Source organism: Lepus europaeus, chromosome 16 (assembly GCF_033115175.1).
Source record: "Lepus europaeus isolate LE1 chromosome 16, mLepTim1.pri, whole genome shotgun sequence".
NCBI lineage: Eukaryota > Metazoa > Chordata > Mammalia > Lagomorpha > Leporidae > Lepus > Lepus europaeus.
The window spans coordinates 22,744,239-22,765,157 of record NC_084842.1 but is presented as its reverse complement, the minus strand read 5'-3'; the positions used below and the strand labels follow the sequence as shown (position 1 = coordinate 22,765,157).

Genomic DNA, 20,919 nt, shown 5'->3' with positions numbered 1-20,919 from the left:
TAATTCTAGTTGAGCTGATATTAATATTGGTATTAATGTTGCTCTATTTGTTTTATTGTTGGAGTTTTACAGATTTTTTTTCTTAACCATCATTTCTTAGTTTATCTTCCCTCTTTGTTGGATTCATCATATTTTCATTGTTCTATTTATTTCCATTAATGTTGTAAAAATTATAAACAATATTTTAGCTTTGCAGAAGCTATTGTTAAATATTTAAGACATGTAGTCTGGAGAGAAAAAGATGGTGGAATAGGGAGGGAGCCTACTGCTCCTGTCTAGGGGAAGATAGTTAAAAAAAATGGAGAGCATGCAGGAAAGAGTTAGGAAGAAAACAGCAATGGAATCTCCACACAAATTAGGACACTGTGGATCTACATAGAAGGTGTGGATGTGCACAACTCAAGACCCCAGCAGCTGAGGACCTCAGCACCAGCTTTGGAGAGTGAGGTGAGACCAGACTGCAGCAGCCCAAGCCTCTGGAGATAAAGCTGTGAGAAGAGCCTGATGGGAGTTCAGCTTGGAGCCCTATGGGGACAGTATACCTGCCAACCTAGAGGAAAAAAAAAAACGTGGCACATTTCTCTCTCTCTCTCTGACTACCTGGAACTAGCAGCCTTTAACTAGAGGAGAGGGGTTGTGCACCATTTTGGACATAAGTAACAGCTGTGCCAGCTTGTGTACGCATGCCCAGCAGCCAGCTGAGAGGAGACCCAGAGTCTGGCTGGGAGAATTGACACAGGCCTGGGTTTTCCTGACTGTGGGAGCCCTGTGTGTTGGGACTATGAAAACACTGTGGCTGTCTATGAGGGCCCGGGGTATGGCTGGGTCTTTGGGCAGTGACTGCACAGCTCCACATGCTTGGGGCTCCCTGATTCCCTGCTTAGGGTCCTTGCTGTGGGATCCATGCTCACACTAAGGACTTCATGGATACTTTGTGTGATTCTTGTGGCCTCCTGAACAAATGTTATACACACTGGGGCTAGTGCTCAAGCATTGGTCTCCTTGGAGGAGAAGTGATTAAACCTCCCATCTGATAAAAAAAAAAAATTTACCACACCCAGATTGGGGGTCACCTTGGACACTTGCCTTACTCTGGAGCACTGAAGAGAGCTCCCTGGGCACATACCTCAGGGTATTCACTGAAGAGCAGACACTCCACTAATCCACAGAGGCATAGTCCTAAGATAAAAGCAATCACAGGGGGAAAAAAACAACAAATATCTCCAGAAATTCCTAAAAATAAATGCAGCAATTCAAGAAACAAGAATAAGGAAGACAACACAAACACCCCCAAAGGAATACAGCAACACTTCAATATTAGAATGTGAAAATGAAGAGATTGAAGAAATTCCAGAAACGGAATTCAAAAAACTAAATCTAGGATTACTTAAAAGTAACCAGAAGCAAATCCACAAATTAAAGAAATCCATACAAGACATGAATGAAAATTTCTCCCATTAAATTGACATTTTAAAGAGAAATCAAAATGAATATTGGGAATGAAGAATTCGATAGATTAAATTAAATGTGATGAAAAGCCTTAATAACAGACTCAGTGAGGCAGAAGAAAAATATCTGAGTGAGAAGACAAATCTCTGGAAATTTTACAGTTAGACGAAAAAAAGAAAGGTGCCATCCCAAAGACAGCAGGATATCCCTGACTGAAAGCTGACCATGTTGGTGCTCTGATCTCAGATTTACAACTCCTTAAACTGAGAAAATGTACTTTCTGTTGTTTAGTCACACAGTCTATGGTATTGTGGAAAACCAAGAAGCTTAATACAAACAATCACTGTGCTAACTGAGGCTTAGACATCTAGACTTCCCACTACTAGCATAAGTGGCAATGTAAACAAAGAAATTCTCCCAATTCTTTGTATATATAAAAGATGTATGTTGACATTCATGCTTTCAAGGCAGCCTGGAGATCTAGAATGTTGAACTTTGAATACCTAAGATCCTATGTTTCCTTCCTTCAACCTAATACATGCCAAAAATATAATTAAAAAAATCTCAAAACAAAACAGAGTTTTTATTTTTTTATTTTTATTTATTTTTTTTTAGATTTTTTTTAACAGGCAGAGTGGACAGTGAGACAGAGAGACAGAGAGAAAGGTCTTCGTTTTTCTGTTGGTTCACCCCAAAATGGCCGCTACGGCCAGTGCACTGCGCTGATCCAAAGCCAAGAGCCAGGTGCTTCTCCTGGTCTCCCATGCCGGTGCAGGGCCCAAGGACTTGGCCATTCTCCACTGCCTTCCCGGGCCATAGCAGAGAGCTGGACTGGAAGAGGAGCAACTAGGACAGAATCTGGCGCCCCGACCGGGACTAGAACCCTGTATGCCGGTGCCGCAGGTGGAGGATTAGCCTATTGAGCCGCTGCGCAGGTCAAAACACAGTTTTTAACAGTATGATCATCCACTTTTTTTTTTTTAGTGTGACTACAATTTTGTGAAAAAAATTTTTTTTTGTTTGTTTCAGGCTAGGAAGAGTGACTACTCTTGGATTTAATCTACCATTTGTATCCAATTTCTCCAAGTACATTTGTTTCATGATTTTCATTTAATTATGTGAAACTATTTGTTGTCATTACTCTTTGACATAATCTTGATGCATGTAAAGTAAAACATTGTTTTACTGTCATTATCTAATAATTATCTGTTGAATATTTAGGCTGCTTCCAATTTTTCTTTTTTACAAAAATACCTGGTAACAACCATCTCAATGATTGTCTTTTTGGATTCATATCCACAATTACTTCTTTAGTATATATTTGTATGTCTGATAGTGTTGTTTCTTAAGAGGGTACTGTAAAAAAGAATTTTCATTGTATTGTGATTCTTTTATTTTAATTTTTATTTATTTATTTATTTTTTTAACAGGCAGAGTGGACAGTGAGAGAGAGACAGAGAGAAAGGTCTTCCTTTGCCATTGGTTCACCCTCCAATGGCCGCCGCGGTTGGCGCGCTGCGGCCAGCGCACCACGCTGATCCGATGGCAGGAGCCAGGTGCTTCTCCTGGTCTCCCATGGGGTGCAGGGCCCAAGCACTTGGGCCATCCTCCTTTGCACTCCCGGACCACAGCAGAGAGCTGGCCTGGAAGAGGGGCAACCGGGACAGAATCTGGTGCCCCGACCAGGACTAGAACCCAGTGTGCCGGCGCTGCTAGGTGGAGGATTAGCCTATTGAGCCGCAGCGCCGGCTGCTGTATTGTGATTCTTTATAGATTACATGAGGCTATTCATTTGTGTTTATTTAGTGAATCATTATAACCAAAGCAACATGAGGTACAGAGATGCATGGGAAAGAAATTTCTCCAGCCATCACTTTATCAACTCCATGTGAGATGTTATATTCCCTTGCTCTTCAGCTATATTTATTTTTTATTCTTTCCAGTAAGGGAAGAAATTTAACTGGCATTAAAGAAAACATTAAACAATCCGAGGAAATCTTACCAAAGTTATGTACCTTAAAAAAAAAAAAAAAACCACATCATCCTTTTATGTCAAGGCATTAAATCCTCTAGATTTCTAGAAGGTGTTTCTGAATCAGAGGGGCCTCTGCCTTTCATGGTGCAAATTCTTCTCTCTCCAAGAACAATGACATTAAAAAAAGAGAAATTGGCAGGGCCGGCAGCGCCCTGGCTTATTTGGTTAACCCTCTGCCTGCAGCGCTGGCATCCCATATGGGCACCGAGTTCTAGTCTCGGTTGCTCCTCTTCCACTCCAGCTCTCTGCTGTGGCCCAGGAGGGCAGTGGAGGATGACCCAAGTGCTTGGGCCCCTGCACCCACATGGGAGACCAGGAGGAAGTATCTGGCTCCTGGCTTCAGATTGGCACAGCACCGGCTACAGCAGCCATCTGGGGGGTGAACCAACAGAAGGAAGACCTTTCTCTCTGTCTCTCTCTCTCTCTCTCTGTCTATAACTCTACCTATCAAATAAATAAAAAAAAATTAAAAAAAGAGAAATTGGCAAACACAAGAAAAATATACACTTTTTTTGGCTTTAGTTAACTATGGAAATAATACTATTATGGCACTTAAGAAAATTTTAACTTTCGCACTACGAAAGTGTGGTGATAGTCTGAAAATAAAACAGTTTTTTTGTTTCTTGCAGTTATTCTCATTATTCTTGATATTTTATGTATGTGTATTTTCTTCCTATTACAAATGTCATAAAAATGGTAATCATGTAACTTAGGTATTGCAATTTCTGGACATAATCACATGCCAGTATTTTGTTGTTTGTTGTTTTAGTGACTGTGTCTTATCTTTTTAATTAAGTCCCAAACTCTTTGAGCCAGAAATTGTCTTTTTTGAGGCTTGCTATAAAAAAATATGGAGAGAATAATTGAGTAAATCAAAACTGTTATGATATTAAGTTGTTATAATTTCATGAAAACACTTGCAGTTATTATATTGATGTTCACTTTCCAAGTAGTGTTATTTAAGGTCAATTAGCTCTCTTGCTTTAAACAAGTTGTCTACTTTTCAGGACCTTAATTAATTCACCTTTTTGCCAAGTGATATTTCAAGTATCTTCATTTAAAAATTTACATAATTTGTAATAAGAAAATATAACTCAGAATCTTGATTTGTCCAAATATAAAATGGAAATTAAGATGAAATTTCACTCCAAGGCTTATTCACAAAGAGTTCTAATGAACCTATTCCTTTTTGATGTTGGAATATGTTTTCCACTTGTTTGAATTTGCTATGTACTTATTAGGTTATTAAGTGATTAAAATCCTTAGAATAATTCAAGGACTTAGCATATTTTCTTGGTACCCTACCTGCCTATTGAAATGTTGCTCTTAGTAATATATGTCAATAAAAACTTTCATAACATGATTTCTAAATTCCCCGTAATATTAAGTGAGCATAATATAAGACTCAGAAATAATTCACATTTTGACCACTTTTAAGAAATATTCCTATATCAACCACAGACATGAGTCTTTAAAGATGGGTCACCAAGATAATGAACACTTTGTCAAATCTCTGTCTCTGTAATATTCACTATTCCAAAGAATTATTGGCCCCTAACCAAATCCTCAAAGAGCTACCAGACAGGCTATTAAAATGCAAACTATAGTAAATGTACACAGAATACAAAACAAACACAAAGAGTCACAGTTCATTTACATTCATTTGCACAATGCACTTATTTTATTTTACAAATAACTGATAGATTAATGGAAGTAATATTCAACCTCTTGTGCTTTGAAGAAAAGAGAAGTACAGCTTCAATCTCACAGAAAAATATTCCCCAGAGAGTGAAATGTCTAATATTCTGTGCTATCAAAAGACCTATACTTTTATTTTGCATCCTTTCTTGACATTTACTTCTGGTTTATTAAAATATTCTTTGATTGAAAAAGTGCTTGCATATTTGGAATCTCAAGTATACTTGATTTATATCTGAAGTGATACTTGCGGGAAATTCTTCCTGTTTTAGCTAGAGTTGAGGTCAGGGAAGAGGGCCCTGAGGGAAGGCAGGGGCTCAGATGAGCTGAAGAGCCACCCACATAAGCATCCAGGAGAAGAACACCATTGACCTCTGCAGGAAGAAGGACTTGAAATGGGTCTATGCCGTGGGAATTCAAGTAACAGCAAGGAGACCAGTGCAGCAGAGACACACGACTAAAGGAGCAGTTTAGAGTGGTAGCCAGAGGCCATGTTTTAAAAGCTTAGGCTTCCTGACTGGATTTGGTTATGAGTAATAGAAAGAGAGTTTCAAGCAAAGGGACACAACGTGATTTATGTTTTAAAAGGATCCAGAGTGGGGGGAGCAAGACATATTAGGACCGGGTACGGGAGAAGCATGTTTGTGTCAGAGAAGCCAATGCCAAGTGGGATTAGTTGTGAAAGATCTATCTGAAAAGCTGTGAAGGACAAAGGGTAGGAATGGAAGTAGGCAGAGAGCCTCCACACAGTGAGGCAAATGCCAAAGGAGAACAGGGGCTCATACAACAACACAGTTCTGAGCAGCTGCTGTCAGTGGAAGTCCCTACGGAAAAGCTGCTTGCGAAAGGAGTGCCACATCAGGCAGGACATGCCCGTTCTAATCTTCCCCCTCCACTGTGCCATCTTTGGCTGAGTAGAACCTGCGGGAAGGTGGCTTCACAGACAGAAAAGTGCGCTAATCACTATGCTCCTCACAGCAGATTCCGTGAAGGGAGAGCTGATCGGGTCACCACCAAGGACACAAGGCTGTGGGTTTTTGTTCTAAGGTGGTGGCAGTGGGGGCATGAGATTAGGTTAGAGTTCTAATGTACTTTGAGGAGAACACTGCCAATATTTTCCGCAGAAGTGAGGTGTGAGAAAATTGTGAGTTGAGATTTTGGGCCAGTGGTTATGTTAATTCCTGAGAGGGGAACAATTTGGAAGGAATGGCTTGTAAGGGCAGGTAACAGGAAGGCACATAAAAAACTATTTTGCACATGTTAACTCTGACTTACGTAGAAACCATCCAAGTGGATCTGTTACGAAAGCAGTTGGATAAGCTTCACTGGGCAAATATTGGGTTGTAAATATTAACTTAGGTGTCATGGATAGATAAATGGCTTACAAAGTATATAAAGACTTTTTAGGAGGTGAGTACAGCTAGGGAAGTGAGTAAGACACATCATAAGCCCTGAGTGCTCTACAACAGCTAAGATTTGGGGTCAGAAAATTATGCTAGCAATACAGTCAATGTAGTCAGATAGGAGAAACAAACTTTATAGATAAGAAGTGAGCATCTGACTCTGAGAATAACTTATGCAGATGGAAAAGAGTGGACAGATTGATACATATCTCTTTAGGATTATCAAATCAAGAAATGCTTGAAGAAGAACGGAGTGGTCAATTGTTTCAAATACTGATGCGAGGTTAAAAGGATGATGACCTCAAGTGAATCATTGAATTGAGCAGGGTGGAGGTCAGTGATAACATTGACAAAAGTGCCTTCAGTGAAAGCCTTATTGCAAAGAGGGTAAAAGAGATTAGGAAGAGATCTAGTAGAGAAAGTGAGTAAGGAAATTGCTTTGAGGAAATCTGCTACAACAGGTGCATTAATGGGGAGTTGTTATTGTCCTGGGGGAGAGGTTTTTGTTTTAAGCTGCATGCATTTTAATAGCATGTTGAGATATTTATTTGAATGATTTCTTTGAGAAAGTAAAATTAATGATTCAGGAAAGAAAGGAGAGAGCCACATGAGCAAACTCTTGAATGAATAGATGAGAGAGAACTGAGTTATTTCATCTAAGACCTGTTTGGCCTTAGCAACAGCAGAAGTAGCTCAACTACTTTTTAAAAAAGATTTATTTACATATTTGAAAGGCAGAATTACAGAGAGGCAGAGACAGAGAGAGAGAGAGAGAAAGAGAGAGAGAGGTCTTTCATCTGCTGGTTCACTCCCCACATGGCTGCAATGGCTTGAGCTGGGCTGATCCGAAGCCAGGAGCCAGGAGATTCTTCTGGTTCTCCAACGCAGGTGCAGGGCCTCAAGCACTTGGGGCATCTTCCACTGCTTTCCCAGGCCATAGGATAGAGCTGGATTGGAAGTAGAGCAGTGGGCACTCGAACCGGTGTCCATATGGGATGCTGGCACTGCAGGTGGTGGCTTTACCCTATACACCCCAGCACCAGCCTCAGCTCATCTGTTTTAACAGGAGAAAAAGCATAGAATACAAGTCAGATGCCTTTAAGCTGTGTTAATTGGTAAGGGAAATTTGTAGACGTTCTCTTCTCATTGCTTGCAGATTCTCATTAAAATAGGGATCAAGTTCCTATTAGGGAAAAGCTGTGGAGTAGCCATATTGGAGGTGTGAAGAGGGATGTGACAGTCATATCGCATGGAAGGAATAAATTGACTAAATAAATGTAATAATATTGTTGAGCAGTCTCAAGCACAAACTGGGACTTCATTGCTTTTTATTTAATGTGAGACTAGTGAGCAAGTTTAATGTTTTTCTCTGTTCATTTTTAATTCCTTGAGTGTTGACAAGGAATAGATGCAGGTTTTATGTAATCATTGTTGTGCTTTTCCTTGGCAGGTATGGTGTTGAAAATGGGATGTGGAAGTTGAGTGCAAATGTAAGGGATTTTAACAACGGACAAGAGATATAAACTGGGCAGTGGAGGAACAGAGTTTGGAAAATACAACAAATGAGGCCGGTGCCGCGGCTACTAGGCTAATCCTCCGCCTAGCAGCGCCGGCACACCGGGTTCTAGTCCCGGTCGGGGCGCCAGATTCTGTCCCAGTTGCCCCTCTTCCAGGCCAGCTCTCTGCTGTGGCCTGGGAGTGCAGTGGAGGATGGCCCAAGTACTTGGGCCCTGCACCCCATGGGAGACCAGGAGAAGCACCTGGCTCCTGCCATCGGATCAGCGTGGTGCGCCGGCCACAGCGCACCAACCACGGCGGCCATTGGAGGGTGAACCAACAGCAAAAGGAAGACCTTTCTCTCTGTCTGTCTCTCTCACTGTCCACTCTGCCTGTCAAAAATAAATAAATAAATAAATAAGAAAATACAATAAATGGACTGTGGGTTTTGTGGTTTCAAAATATAGAATGTGGATACAAAAAGTGGTAATAAATAAACTGTTGTTTGGAGAGTGGGGCTTTTCAGATGAAGATTATGAAGGCGGTGCAGTGAGTTTTGGTAATGCATAAAGGTCTAGCACATTATCATTGCAGATAAAGTAGAAGGCTAGATTTGTGCACTCCGGGAGGATAAAGAGCCTGGAGTCTTAGATGTGGGTAAGATTGAGTGCTGTGCTGTGAATGGTTGTGTTCCACGCCCCCCGCCTTCAATTCTACGTCCTCCTTTCGATTAGGAAGTGGGGACTTCAGGGTAGTAGATAGAGTTCTCATGAATGAGGTTAGTTCCCTTATGAGAGACTCAAAGGACTACCTTGTGTCTTCCACCATGTGAGGGTGCAGTGACAAACGTGCCACCACCAGACACTGAATCTCCTGGCCATCTGATCTTGTTCTTCAGCATCAAAAACTGGGGTATTAAATTTTTATGTTGTTTAAAAACTAACCCAGTGTATGGTATTTTGTTTTAGCAGCCTGATTGGATAAAGAAGGATGAGCATAGTGATGGTGAAAAAAATACCAAGCCTGAGTTTAACCATCTGTGATGAAGGGGATGGTAAATGACTAAGGAGTGTGACAGGTGGTCAAGTCTTTGAAAGAACTGAACTATTTTCAAGAACCAGGGCAAATGGTTTTGAAGTAGCCCAGCAGCTTGTGGAGTGTGAGATGGAAAAGGAGCCACCAGTTGAGAATGTACAGTGGGCACTCAATCTGTGCCAGTTCTACATCTCTCTCTCTCTCTCTTTTTTTTTTTTGACAGGTGGAGTGGACAGTGAGAGAGACAGAGAGAAAGGTCTCCCTTTTCCATTGGTTCACCTCCCAATGGCCGCTATGGCCAGCGCACCACGCTAATCCGAAGCCAGGAGCCAGGTGCTTCTCCTGGTCTCCCATGGGGTGCAGGGCCCAAGTACTTGGGCCATCCTCCACTGCACTCCCAGGCCACAGCAGAGAGCTGGCCTGGAAGAGGGGCAACCGGGACAGAATCTGGTGCCCCGACCAGGACTAGAACCTGGTGTGCTGGCGCCTCAGGTGGAGGATTAGCCTAGTGAGCAGCAGCATCAGCCTGTTCTACGTCTCTTGGCTCTGCATTCACCAGTTCAAACAATGATGGCTTGAAAAAAAAAATTGCCTGTGTGCTGAGCATGTACAGACTTTTTTCTTGTCATTACACCTAAACAATGATGTGTTACAACTATTTACACTGCTTTTGAATTGTATTGATATCATAAGTAATCTAGAGATGATTTAAAGTAACACGAGTCTATGTGTAAGTTATATGCAAACAATACCCCATTTTATATAAAAGACTTGAATATCTGTAGATGTTGGGGTTCTGGAATTAATCTTCCATGGATATCAAAGGTCAACTGTGTTAGTTTCCTATACTTGCTGGAGCAAATTATTGGAAATTTGATAGCTTGGAGAACAAATTTGTTCTCTTGCCATTGTTGAAGACAAAGTCTGAAATTAATACAACTAGGCCAAAACCAGGGTAATGGCCCTGTTGCATTCCCTCCCATCCCCAGCAGCTCTAGAGGAAAATCAACTCCTAGTCTCTTTCAGCTTCTGGTGGCTGCCAGCATTCTGTTTGTGGTAACAGTGGCACTCCAATCATTGCAGCCGGTGTTTCCAAATCTCCCTCTACTCTGTCTTTATATCACTTTCTCCTCTGCGTACACTAAAGTCTCTCTCTTCAAAGAATATATATGATTGCATTTAAGGCCATTTTAAATAATCCAGACTAATCTTCCCATTAAAAATCTTAAATTTAATCGCTTCTGTAAAGGCCTTTATCCCCCATATTTTGGTCAACTGCAAAGGCAAACGGACGTCTAAATTTTGATTTTGATGTCAAGACTTGCAATGTCACCTACAAACTAAGAGGGGATAAAAAGGTTTATTACTTACATAATTGAAGTTTTTGAGGACGGCAGAGAGTCCTCACGAGTGGGTCCAACATAACATCAGGAAGCAAGGGCAGGAGACTAGCCTGAGTATTTACTGTGCTTGGGGGGTGAGGCTGGGGCGAGCTGCAGGATGTGTGGGAAGGAGCTTGTGGGTTTGACTGAGCAGCACCAAGAGAAGGAGCGTGCAGTCTTCCTTATCAGCTGGTCCAGATGCGGGTAGAAGGGCAATCACAAGGGATGGGGCTAGAAGTCGCAGAACCAAGCATTTAATTATGGAGCCAGCATCTTCAGTATACCGCATAAGATAATATTTACAAATCCGGGGATGAAGAAATGGATATCCTGTGGTGGGTGGTGAGTCTCAGCCTACCACAGGGAGGTACAGAATAGCAGTAGTCTTCCAGTGGCAACATAGAGTAAGGTTCCATCAGAAACTGCAGGGGAATATTGGAGAGATCAATGCCATGGGGATTTATATCTAGTTGCCAAATGAGCTGAAACCTGATCCCCTGTTTTGTCTGTTTTGCTCAACTACTTTCCCAGCTTCTATAGCATTGCTTGGAGCACATTTGGCAGTCAATAAATATTTAATGAATGAATGAATGAATGAAAAATTCATTTCTAATATACACAAATTATTGACAAATCAAAGTAAAAGATTGGGCTTCAAATGTAGGCGTATCCACAAAGTACATATGCACAATACATTTTTTAAAAGATTTATTTATTTATCTGAGGGGCAGAATTTACAGAGAGAGCGATAGAGAGACACAGAAAGAGTTGGAAATTCCCTAAATCTTCCTCCCTAAATGGCCACAATAATAAGAGCTATGCCAATTTGAAGCCAGGAGCCAGGAGCTTTTTTCAGGTCTCCCACATGGGTGGCAGGGGCCCAAGGACTTGGGCTATCTTTCACTACTTTCTCAGGCCATAGCAGAGAGCTGGATTGGAAGTGGAGCAGCCAGGACTCCAACGGGAGCCCATATGGTATGCTGACATTGCAGGAGGCGGCTTTACCCACTACATCACAACACCAGCCCCGTATGTTTACATTTAACATGTTGTATAGTGAAGGGCAGAGGAAAGTAGAAGATGTGAAACTGACACATCCCTTTGTGGAACTGGTTCACCCATACATTGATCTGAATGAATGAACAATTCATTCTGATAAACAAATCTAAAATTCTGAAATAGAGCATTCTGCCACCTGCCTGACATAGCTGCGCCTCCCTTACTGTTTTCTCACTGTCACCTCTTGTGAACCCCTACTCTGGCTTACCAACCAACGTGCACTCTTCATAGATAACCCCTTCCAAAACAGGAATTCCCCCATGGGTGCCCCTTCAAATGTGTAGAATGGGTGCATGGCAAGGAAAAAAAAAACTTATTTAAATAAGCTACCATATTAACTGAAAGAGATGCACAGACACAGAAACATACAGGCACACAGTAGAGAATCAGTGTCACAGAGATCCTGTCTAGCTGTAGGAGACTGTACCCTTGAAAGATGTGGAGGACAGGAAATAAGAGTGGTTGTTTGCCTTAACAACAAATCAAAAACGTATTGTCCTTCTATACTGTGGAAATTAATTACCACAAACAAGAACCCCTGTCTCTATATTTTCTCCAACTGGACCCCATTTTTTTTTTCTTTTTAAAAAATATCCAGGGGGTAAGGGTGCAATATATATTGCCCTTGGCCTGCAGTTTTAGTCATCCCTATACTGTGTAAGACGGCTCATCTTAGACTTCTTTTTTAACGGATGCTACACAGTCACACATGCACACAAGCAAGCAAATAAACATGTCACCTCAGATCTTTCCCTCCGGGCATTAAGGGAAAGGACCGTTTTGTTTGATTGTAAAGTGTGGCTGCATTGTCAGTGAGAAGGAGTCCACTACATCTGTCTTGTTTCCTCATTAGACTTCTCTAAATCTGATGCCTGTTGAGATTTTATGTCTGTCATTCGGCACCAACGGCTCTGATGCTTCTGTTTTCGTCTCCCTCCACGGTGCAGCCCCCTTGTTGAAGCGAGTCTCCTGATGCTGATGGTAGTCCTCCACCCTCAGAGTTGGCAGGGAGAAGGTCACTCCTGGGGCTTGCTCCGAGTCTGAGTTCTTAGCCTCAGTTTCCTATCTTTAGTCCTGCTCTGTTCTCTCTGCTCCTTCACTATGACTCTGGATCCTCGTATTTGTCAGTTTTCCCGTTTCATTTTGCCCCACCCTGGGCTTTCTGTGAGCATTTGTGACAGCGTGGAGTTGTCTGAGCCCAGCACAGATCTCAATCCTAATCCTCTTACTTTGTGAACGCAGGGGACGATTTGGAGGCAACACTTCTCAGGAACTGCTGTGATGAGATAAATGATGCTGCCCATGCTCCCTCGGGGACGGGATGGGATTGGTCCTGCTGCGTGGATCTGGGAAGGGAACGGCCCCTGCAGTGTAATCCTTTTTAAGCAATGTTCTTTCCTTACTGTGCAGTAGAGCAAAGTCCCTGCAAACGGCCACTTTCAATGTACGATGTCCTGTTTTTCTTGGTCCTCTGAGATACTTTGACCACTGGTTATGTACAAAGATGTTGGTTATTCTATTTTCAAACAGCAATGGTCTGTTAGATGTAAGTATCAATTTAACGGCGCCAATGGCCATGTAGACAAAGAAAATTACATAGTAAGTCTGCCTTTTTTTTTCTTGGTAAAGGGAATAATTTGCATTTCGTTGTGGTATGGTGCGTTGACCTTCCCTCAATACTTTCATAACCATCATTCATGCAGGAGGGTGAACCAAGAATATGAAGGGCATTTTATTTGCAATATCTTTATTTCAACTAGAAAATCACTTTTATTTTTGACACTTATAGTACAAGAGTGAACCAAGTAAAAAGGATATATTTCTAGAAAAAAAAAAAACAAACTCAAAGATGGTCTTGAATGGTATGCACACGAAGAAGGAATAATATGGAAATCCATAAGAGAGGGAAAACTCAAAATACCTGTGTACGCACAAAGCTTTTGTCCATGGAACAGATATAAAGGTAGGGTGAAAAGAATTTCATCAAATGTAAAGAAATAAAATGTCACTTGATTCAACTAGATATCGTAAGAGGAAAATTATGTGCCTAATTGTACCAGTGAAAGTTGTTTGAAACTCCATTACCTAAGCTAGATGAGCTTTTCTAAGGCTTCACATTGTAATAGAAAACAAATAAGCCTAATTTGATTAAAAGAAATAAATGAATTCTATTGTTGTCACTAGTTACTGGTGTATTTTAACCTAGAAACTAAACTTTCTTAGAAAAAACTATAAAAAGAATTTAAAGATGATAAATTTAAAGTCTAAATAGGCATATTGAAACCATTTAACTGAATCAACTATTTAACTGAATTATTATAAATGTCATGCACTTTCCTAATATTAAAACTTTTGCATAGTAATTTGAATTTTCTTGGTGATTCTATGGTTTTTGCTCTCTTTGTCTGGCTTGTGTCTATATCTATCTATATCAGTATCAGCGCGCCGGCCGTGGCGGCCATTGGAGGGTGAACCAACGGCAAAAAGGAAGACCTTTCTCTCTGTCTCTCTCTCTCTCTCACTATCCACTCTGCCTGTCAAAAAGAATATTCAAAGTCCAGTTAACACTGAAGAATATGAACAGTTCTTTTTTATTAGAATCCACAGGCGTGGCCAAATTCACAGCTCTAAGGCCTTCTCAATACTAAAAGCAGTTTAGTTACCCGTGTTTGGGAGGTGAGTCTCTGTTTTTCAAGCAACCATGTTATGTGGAGAGACTGGCAGCTTTCCTTCTGAATTCTCTTTGGAAGCATATTTGTAGTGTAAATAGCCATGGGAGTTAGAGGTAACCACTCCCTCTCTTATGGAGGACAGGTGTTCTTGCTGTCCAGGAAAACTAAGATAATGTTTACTTTATTGCCAAATTTAAGCAAATTTCCTTGCAATCCTTTATAAAAGCTGGGATTTTCAGTGAGGAAAATACCCTGTAATTGCAGTATTTCCAGGGCCACCCTCCCCTCCATCACTGCTGTGGGGTTGAGAGTCCATAGGGAACTGGCAGGAACACAAAGCTCATGCTGCTGGCTGGGTCATGAGAAATAGTCTACTGATGACCTAGGAGTCTTGTGCATCTCCTAGCATCTACAAAGCACTAATAATGAAACATGTTGTACTGCAAGTGGAGTAAAACTGTAGGCATTTTATCACTGACACTGTCTCTCCACTGTTGAGAAAAAAGTACAATTACAAGACATTTGTTTCGGGCCAGTGCTGTGGCTCAGTAGGCTAATCCTCCAGCTGCAGTGCTGGCACCCCAGGTTCTAGTCCCGGTCGGGGTGCCAGTTCTTGTCCCGGTCGCTCCTCTTCCATTCCAGCTCTCTGCTGTGGCCCGGGAGGTCAGTGGAGGATGGCCCAAGTGCTTGGGCCCCTGCACCAGCATGGGAGACCAGGAGGAAGCACCTGGCTTCTGGCTTCGGATCAGTGTAGCTCCTGCCATGGTGGCCATTTGAGGGGTGAACTAATGGAAAAAGGAAGACCTTTCTCTCTGTCTCTCTCTTACTGTCTATCTCTGCCTGGCAAAAAAAAAAAAAAAAAAGAAATTTGTTTCTTCTTTTTTTCTGTGATACTAAATGAGAAAATTCAGCAGATGAACAGATGTTGGGGGCAAGAAATTGAAATCATCTTTACAAACATTCATTTGCATTCAGTTTTCTCTGTGTACAATCATCTAAAATGTATTTTGCAGCTTCAGTGCTAAAAACTTGTGCTATTTTTCTTTCTTTTACAATCTCTACATTTTGACTCAGCTTGTCTACATGGTGAGGACACTGTCTTTCTCCTGAAATATAAGAACCTCCTTTCCAAGTACTTCCCTTATTATATGTAGCACAATGCCTTTTATTCTAATTTTGTAGATGACTTCATATAGAAAAGAGAAATATATATATAGGCTCTGTTACTGTTCAGGAACAAATGACCTCAAAGTTTCAGTGGCTTATAATAAATAAAATTTATTTCCTGCTCATGTAATTTCATTTCATACACTTTCCAATTTGGGACCTAAACCCAAGCAATTGTTCAAATGCACGAGGTTTATTTTGTAGACAATCCCAGGAGAATAAGAAAATGAGATAGGGAAAAAATAAAGACAAAGAAGTCTTCAGTTTGAGGCAAATTGTCACCATAGAAAACTGAAGCTTAGTCCTCCTGTGGAACTCCAAGAACTAGAGTAAAATATGCCCATGAATAATGTCATCCACAGATTAAAGAGTTACAACATTTACACACTGATTTTTTTTTTTAATTTATTTGACAGGTAGAGTTATAGACAGTGAGAGAAAGAGAGAGAAAGGTCTCCCTTCCATTGGTTCACCCCCTAAATGGCCACCACGGCTGGAGCTGCGCTGATCCGAAGCCAGGAGCCGGGTGCTTCTCCTGGTCTCCCATGGGGGTGCAGGGCCCAAGCACTTGGGCCATCCTCCACTGCCCTCTCGGGCCACAGCAGAGAGCTGGGCTGGGAGGGGAGCAACCAGGACTGGAACCTAGTGCCCACATGGGATGCTAGCGCTGCAGGTGGAGGATTAACCTACTGAGCCAAGGTGCCAGCCCCTATACACTGACTTCAATCAGCGCTTAGCAGAGGCTACACATGTGAGTTCATTCTCTGCTCCCTGGGGCCCCTGGAAGGTATCCAGGATTGTTTTAGAGTTTAAACAGTGTTTATGCAAAAATTTACATATTAGCCTTTGTTAAACTGGAAGACTTGCTCTGATGTGGTAACAGTAAGGGATATAGACAGAAATCATTATGGAATAAAGAAGTAAATCAGGTTCCATGTTGAAAAAAATTAAATCACTATCTTTCAGCTCAGATAGTGACGAATTTGATTTTTTTTCTAATAAAGCCAGGGAAATGAAAAATAGAAAATAGAAAAAAATGCACTGTTAAGGTAATTTAATAATTTATTTCCATTATTACTTATTTCAAAATTTAGCTAATCTTTATTTATCTGACATTGTAAATGTGCAAATTTTGCAGCATACCATAATTTGAATCAAACATGTATAGTCATTAAAACACCCCTTAGTTTTTCCATTTCTGTGCTGTCCTCCATCTTTCTCCAATTTCTCTGTGTATGAAATCTGACTGATTGTGGAAACCTATCTCTAAGCATAGCCTTTTTTGTAAAGACTTCCTCAAACTCTAGTCAGAATCAATCATTGCCTAGTGGGGGCTCTGTGACAATTGTATTTATATTTACATTTTGTCATCTTTTTCCTTATATTACAATTCATAATCTGTCTCTTAAAAGTGAATTTTGTTCATTTTTTGCTTATTTTTCAATTGTCACTCAATAAAGATTTGTTCATATAGTAAGTAAATACAGAAATAGGCACACTTTTGATTTCCTTGCAATTAAGAACACCAATCTTGCTTTGGAAAAAAAAATCACATTTTTCATTATACTTTTGGAAAACTTAATAACTATTTTTATAAATGTGGAGCAATATGTTAAGGAATTTATAATTGCAATGAGTAGTTAAATATAGAATCACTCTTACTTATATATTATCAGATCAGTATAATTTTAAAGAGAAAATTATTTTTGAGTCTCTGATAAATATTACAATGTCCTTAGGTAGAAAACATTAATAAAATTAAGCTTAAAGTACATTCACTTTTTGGTTGGTTTTCAGTCTTCAATTCTAACTTATTCACCAAAGCATATTTCCTCTAAGTACCGATTTGTATGGTATCTCATGTATTCCTGTAATCCTGTACCTGCAGGCTGTATTGGGCAACCGATGTCTCTAATGCCATGTGGCTACAGCTCTGCCAGATTTCATGCATCTCTAATCTTTATCCTGGAACCCATATGTTATATGCAGTTTCTCTGTCTCATGATTATGACCCATGTTTGTCCTTGTACTTCTGTCACTTTTAAAATCTCTTTTTGTCATTCCACAAAGCTGTTAAAAGTTCCCATTTCTTATGCTTGTAACCTGTGTCAGTCGCATAGGTCTCCTTCCCTTGTGCTACTACCCATCTTCCCTTGAGTGTCTCCTTCCCTTGTGTCTGTATGCCATGCTGTCTCAAGCCCTTGTGCATGTAACCATATCTTTGGGCACCTTGTCCGTGCCACCTATGTCAGAACCCATGTGTCCCAACATTTCTGTTTATAGAGTAACTCTGATCCTACTCTGAATTTACTTCATCCCCTCTTCTTCCAACTCATGGAAAACTTTGGTACCACTCTTTCTTTTGCTTGAAGTCATGGCTTGGCCCAAGTGATTCCATGTCATTTCCTTGTAGCCAATGTTTTTCTTTTGTCTCTGGACCCCCTGTCAGTGCAAACCGTGTCTTTTTATTGTATTCCTGTGCTCGGTGTCTGCACCCTAATGATCACATGTGCAATAATTCCCAGTATTGCCTCAAGGATTTCCAACAACTTGACAATTTGGTTATTGGTTAACCAATTGAAAAAAATCTTTGTTTCAGGTTTTAGTGTTAACTAATACAGCTATTGTGTATATTTTTCTGCTGAATTGTGCATGGGTATATTTTTTTCACACTAGCTGAGTAAATATGTAGAGACAAGTTTGCTGCACTGTATAGTAATACTATTGCCATCTTTATAATAATATGTCCAGATGTCTTGTAAAGTTCTGGTACCCATTCTGATCTGCAACGAGGGAAATTTGGTGTATTCCACATCCTTGCAAATCACTGGCACTGTAATGCTTCTTTTTTATTATAAATAAGTATCCTTATAGATGTTTAGTATATATATTTATATATATATTTAATTGCAGTTTTAATTTGAATTTTCTTAATATAGAATCCATCCTTTACCTCATAATCTGTAATGTTTAGTGTATATTGTGTGCTTCTTTCTTTTTTTTTAAAGATTTATTTGAAAGATAGAGTTTTGAATCTGGCTGAAGAGATCCTGCTGAAGAGTGCATGAGAGTATTTTAGGTATGGAAAGCCAAGACACTCTGGCAAAAAAAAAAAAAAAAAAAAAAAAAAAAAAAAAAAAAAGAGAGAGGACCTAAATGAAAGATCTCTGTGAGTGAGATCCCAGTAGAAAGAACGGGCCATTGCTGGCGCCATGGCTCAACAGGCTGATCCTCTGCCTAGCAGTGCCCGCACACCGGGTTCTAGTCCTGGTTGAGGCGCCGGATTCTGTCCCGGTTGCCCCTCTTCCAGGCCAGCTCTCTGCTGTGTCCAGGGAGTGCAGTGAAGGATGGCCCAAGTCTTTGGGCCCTGCACCTGCATGGGAGACCAGGAGAAGCACCTGGCTCCTGCCTTCAGTTCAGCGCGGTGCGCTGGCCATAGCAGCCATTGGAGGGTGAACCAATAGCAAAGGAAGACCTTTCTCTCTGTCTCTCTCTCACTGTCCACTCTGCCTGTCAAAAGTTAAAAAAAATATTAAAAAAAGAATGGGCCATCAAAGAAGGAGGTACCTTTCTCTGAAGTAAGAAGAGAACTTCCACTTTGACTATGACCTTGTCTAAATAAGATCAAAGTCAATGAACTCAAAAGGCTTCCATAGCCTTGGCAACTCATGACTAGAGCCTAGGGAGATTACTGACGCCATAAACAAGAATGTCAAATTGTTAAGTCAACAACAGGAGTCACTGTGCACTTACTTCTCATGTAGGATCTCTGTCCTTAATGTGTTGTTCAATGTGAATTAATGCTATAACTAGAACTGAAACAGTATTTTACACTTTATGTTCTGTGTGGGTGCAAACTGATGAAATTTTTACTTAATATATACTAAATTGGTCTTCTGTATATAAAGAGAATTGAAAATGAATCTTGATGTGAATGGAATGGGAGAGGGAGCAGGAGATGGGAGGATTACGTGTAGGAGGGAAGTTATGGGGGGAAAAGCCATTGTAATCCATAAACTGTACTTTGGAAATTTATATTTACTAAATAAAAGTAAAAAAAAAAAGAAAGAGTTACAGAGAAAGGTTAAGACACAGAGAGAGAGATCTTCCATCGCTGGTTCACTCCTCAAATTGCTGCAACGGCCAGAGCTGGTCTGATCTGAAGCCAGGAGCTAGGAGTTTCTTCCAGGTCTCCTACAAGGGAGAAAGGGGCCCAAGGACTTAAGCCATCTTCTGCTGCTTTCCTGGATACATTAGCAGGGAGCTGGATGAGAAGTGGAGCAGCTGGGGCTCGAATTGGTACCCATATGAGATACCAGCACTGCAGGCCGGGGCTTTAACTCAGTGCACCACATACATGTGTATGTAGTCAATGTAAAGATGACTATGTATTTGTCTAAGTTTTTAATTGAAGGATTTATCATTTTGTTATTGGATTTTACAAGGTCTTGATTAATTTTGCATGAAATTCTGATTTTTTTAAAGTACTGTTTCTTTAAAAACTAGGAATTTCTTTTTTTAAAAAAAATATTTATTTATTTATTTGAAAGTCAAAGTTACAGAGAGAGAGGAGAGACAGAAAGAGAGAGATTTTCCATTGCTGGTTCACTCCTCAAATGGGAGCAGAGCAGCTGGGGCTCCAATTGGTGCCCATATTGGTTGGGAACTGTGGAAGGAAGCTTGACCACAGTGCTGGTCCCAAGGCAAGGAATTTCTAATATGAAGAAATGTAAGGAATATTTCATAGCAATAGAATTCACTTCAAATTGTAAGTATTAGCTGTGTTGTTTAATATTCCAGCTCTCTGCTGTGGCCAGGGAGTGCAGTGGAGGATGGCCCAAGTGTTTGGGCTCTGCACCCCAGGGGAGACCAGGATAAGCACCTGGCTCCTGCCATCGGAACAGCGCGGTGCGCCGGCCGCAGCGCGCTACCGCGGTGGCCATTGGAGGGTGAACCAACGGCAAAGGAAGACCTTTCTCTCTGTCTCTCTCTCACTGTCCACTCTGCCTGTCAAAAAAAAAAAATTTTATATGTATAGTAAAATGATATAAATGAGAAACTTGGAGTATCTGTGAGAATGTATAAAGAAATAGTTCCTATTTGTTCTCTGTGTTCTGTTAAAAGTTTTGGTTCTTTGGATTTCTTCTTTTGAAAAATGTCTGTTTAAGTCCTTTGTCCATTTCATAACTGGGTTGTTTTGTTGTTGTGCAGTTTCTTGATCTCTTTGTATATTCTGATTATTAATCCTTTATCCATTGCATAGTTTGCAAATAATTTCTCCCATTGTCAGTTGCCTCTTCACTTTCCTGACTGTTTCTTTTGCAGTACAGAAGCTTCTCAATTTGATGTAATCCCTTTGTTAATTTTGGCTTTGATTGCCTGTGCCTCTGGGGTCTTTTCCAGGAACTCTTTGCCTGTGCCAATGTCTTGCAGGTTTGCCTAAATACTGACAGAGTATGTGAACTCAAAAGGCTTCCATAGCCTTGGCAGCTTACATCAAGAGCCTCAGGTGGGGGCCAGCG

The 20,919-nt window shown here is 40.7% G+C and overlaps 1 non-coding gene across 1 annotated transcript; it reads left to right on the top strand.

Annotated features, from left to right (window-relative positions):
• Positions 1-16,323: 16,323 nt before the first annotated feature.
• Positions 16,324-16,404, top strand: LOC133775508 (small nucleolar RNA SNORD51). Its single transcript, XR_009868252.1, has one exon. It is a non-coding gene; the product is annotated as a small nucleolar RNA SNORD51 (small nucleolar RNA).
• The last annotated feature ends 4,515 nt before the right edge of the window (positions 16,405-20,919 follow it).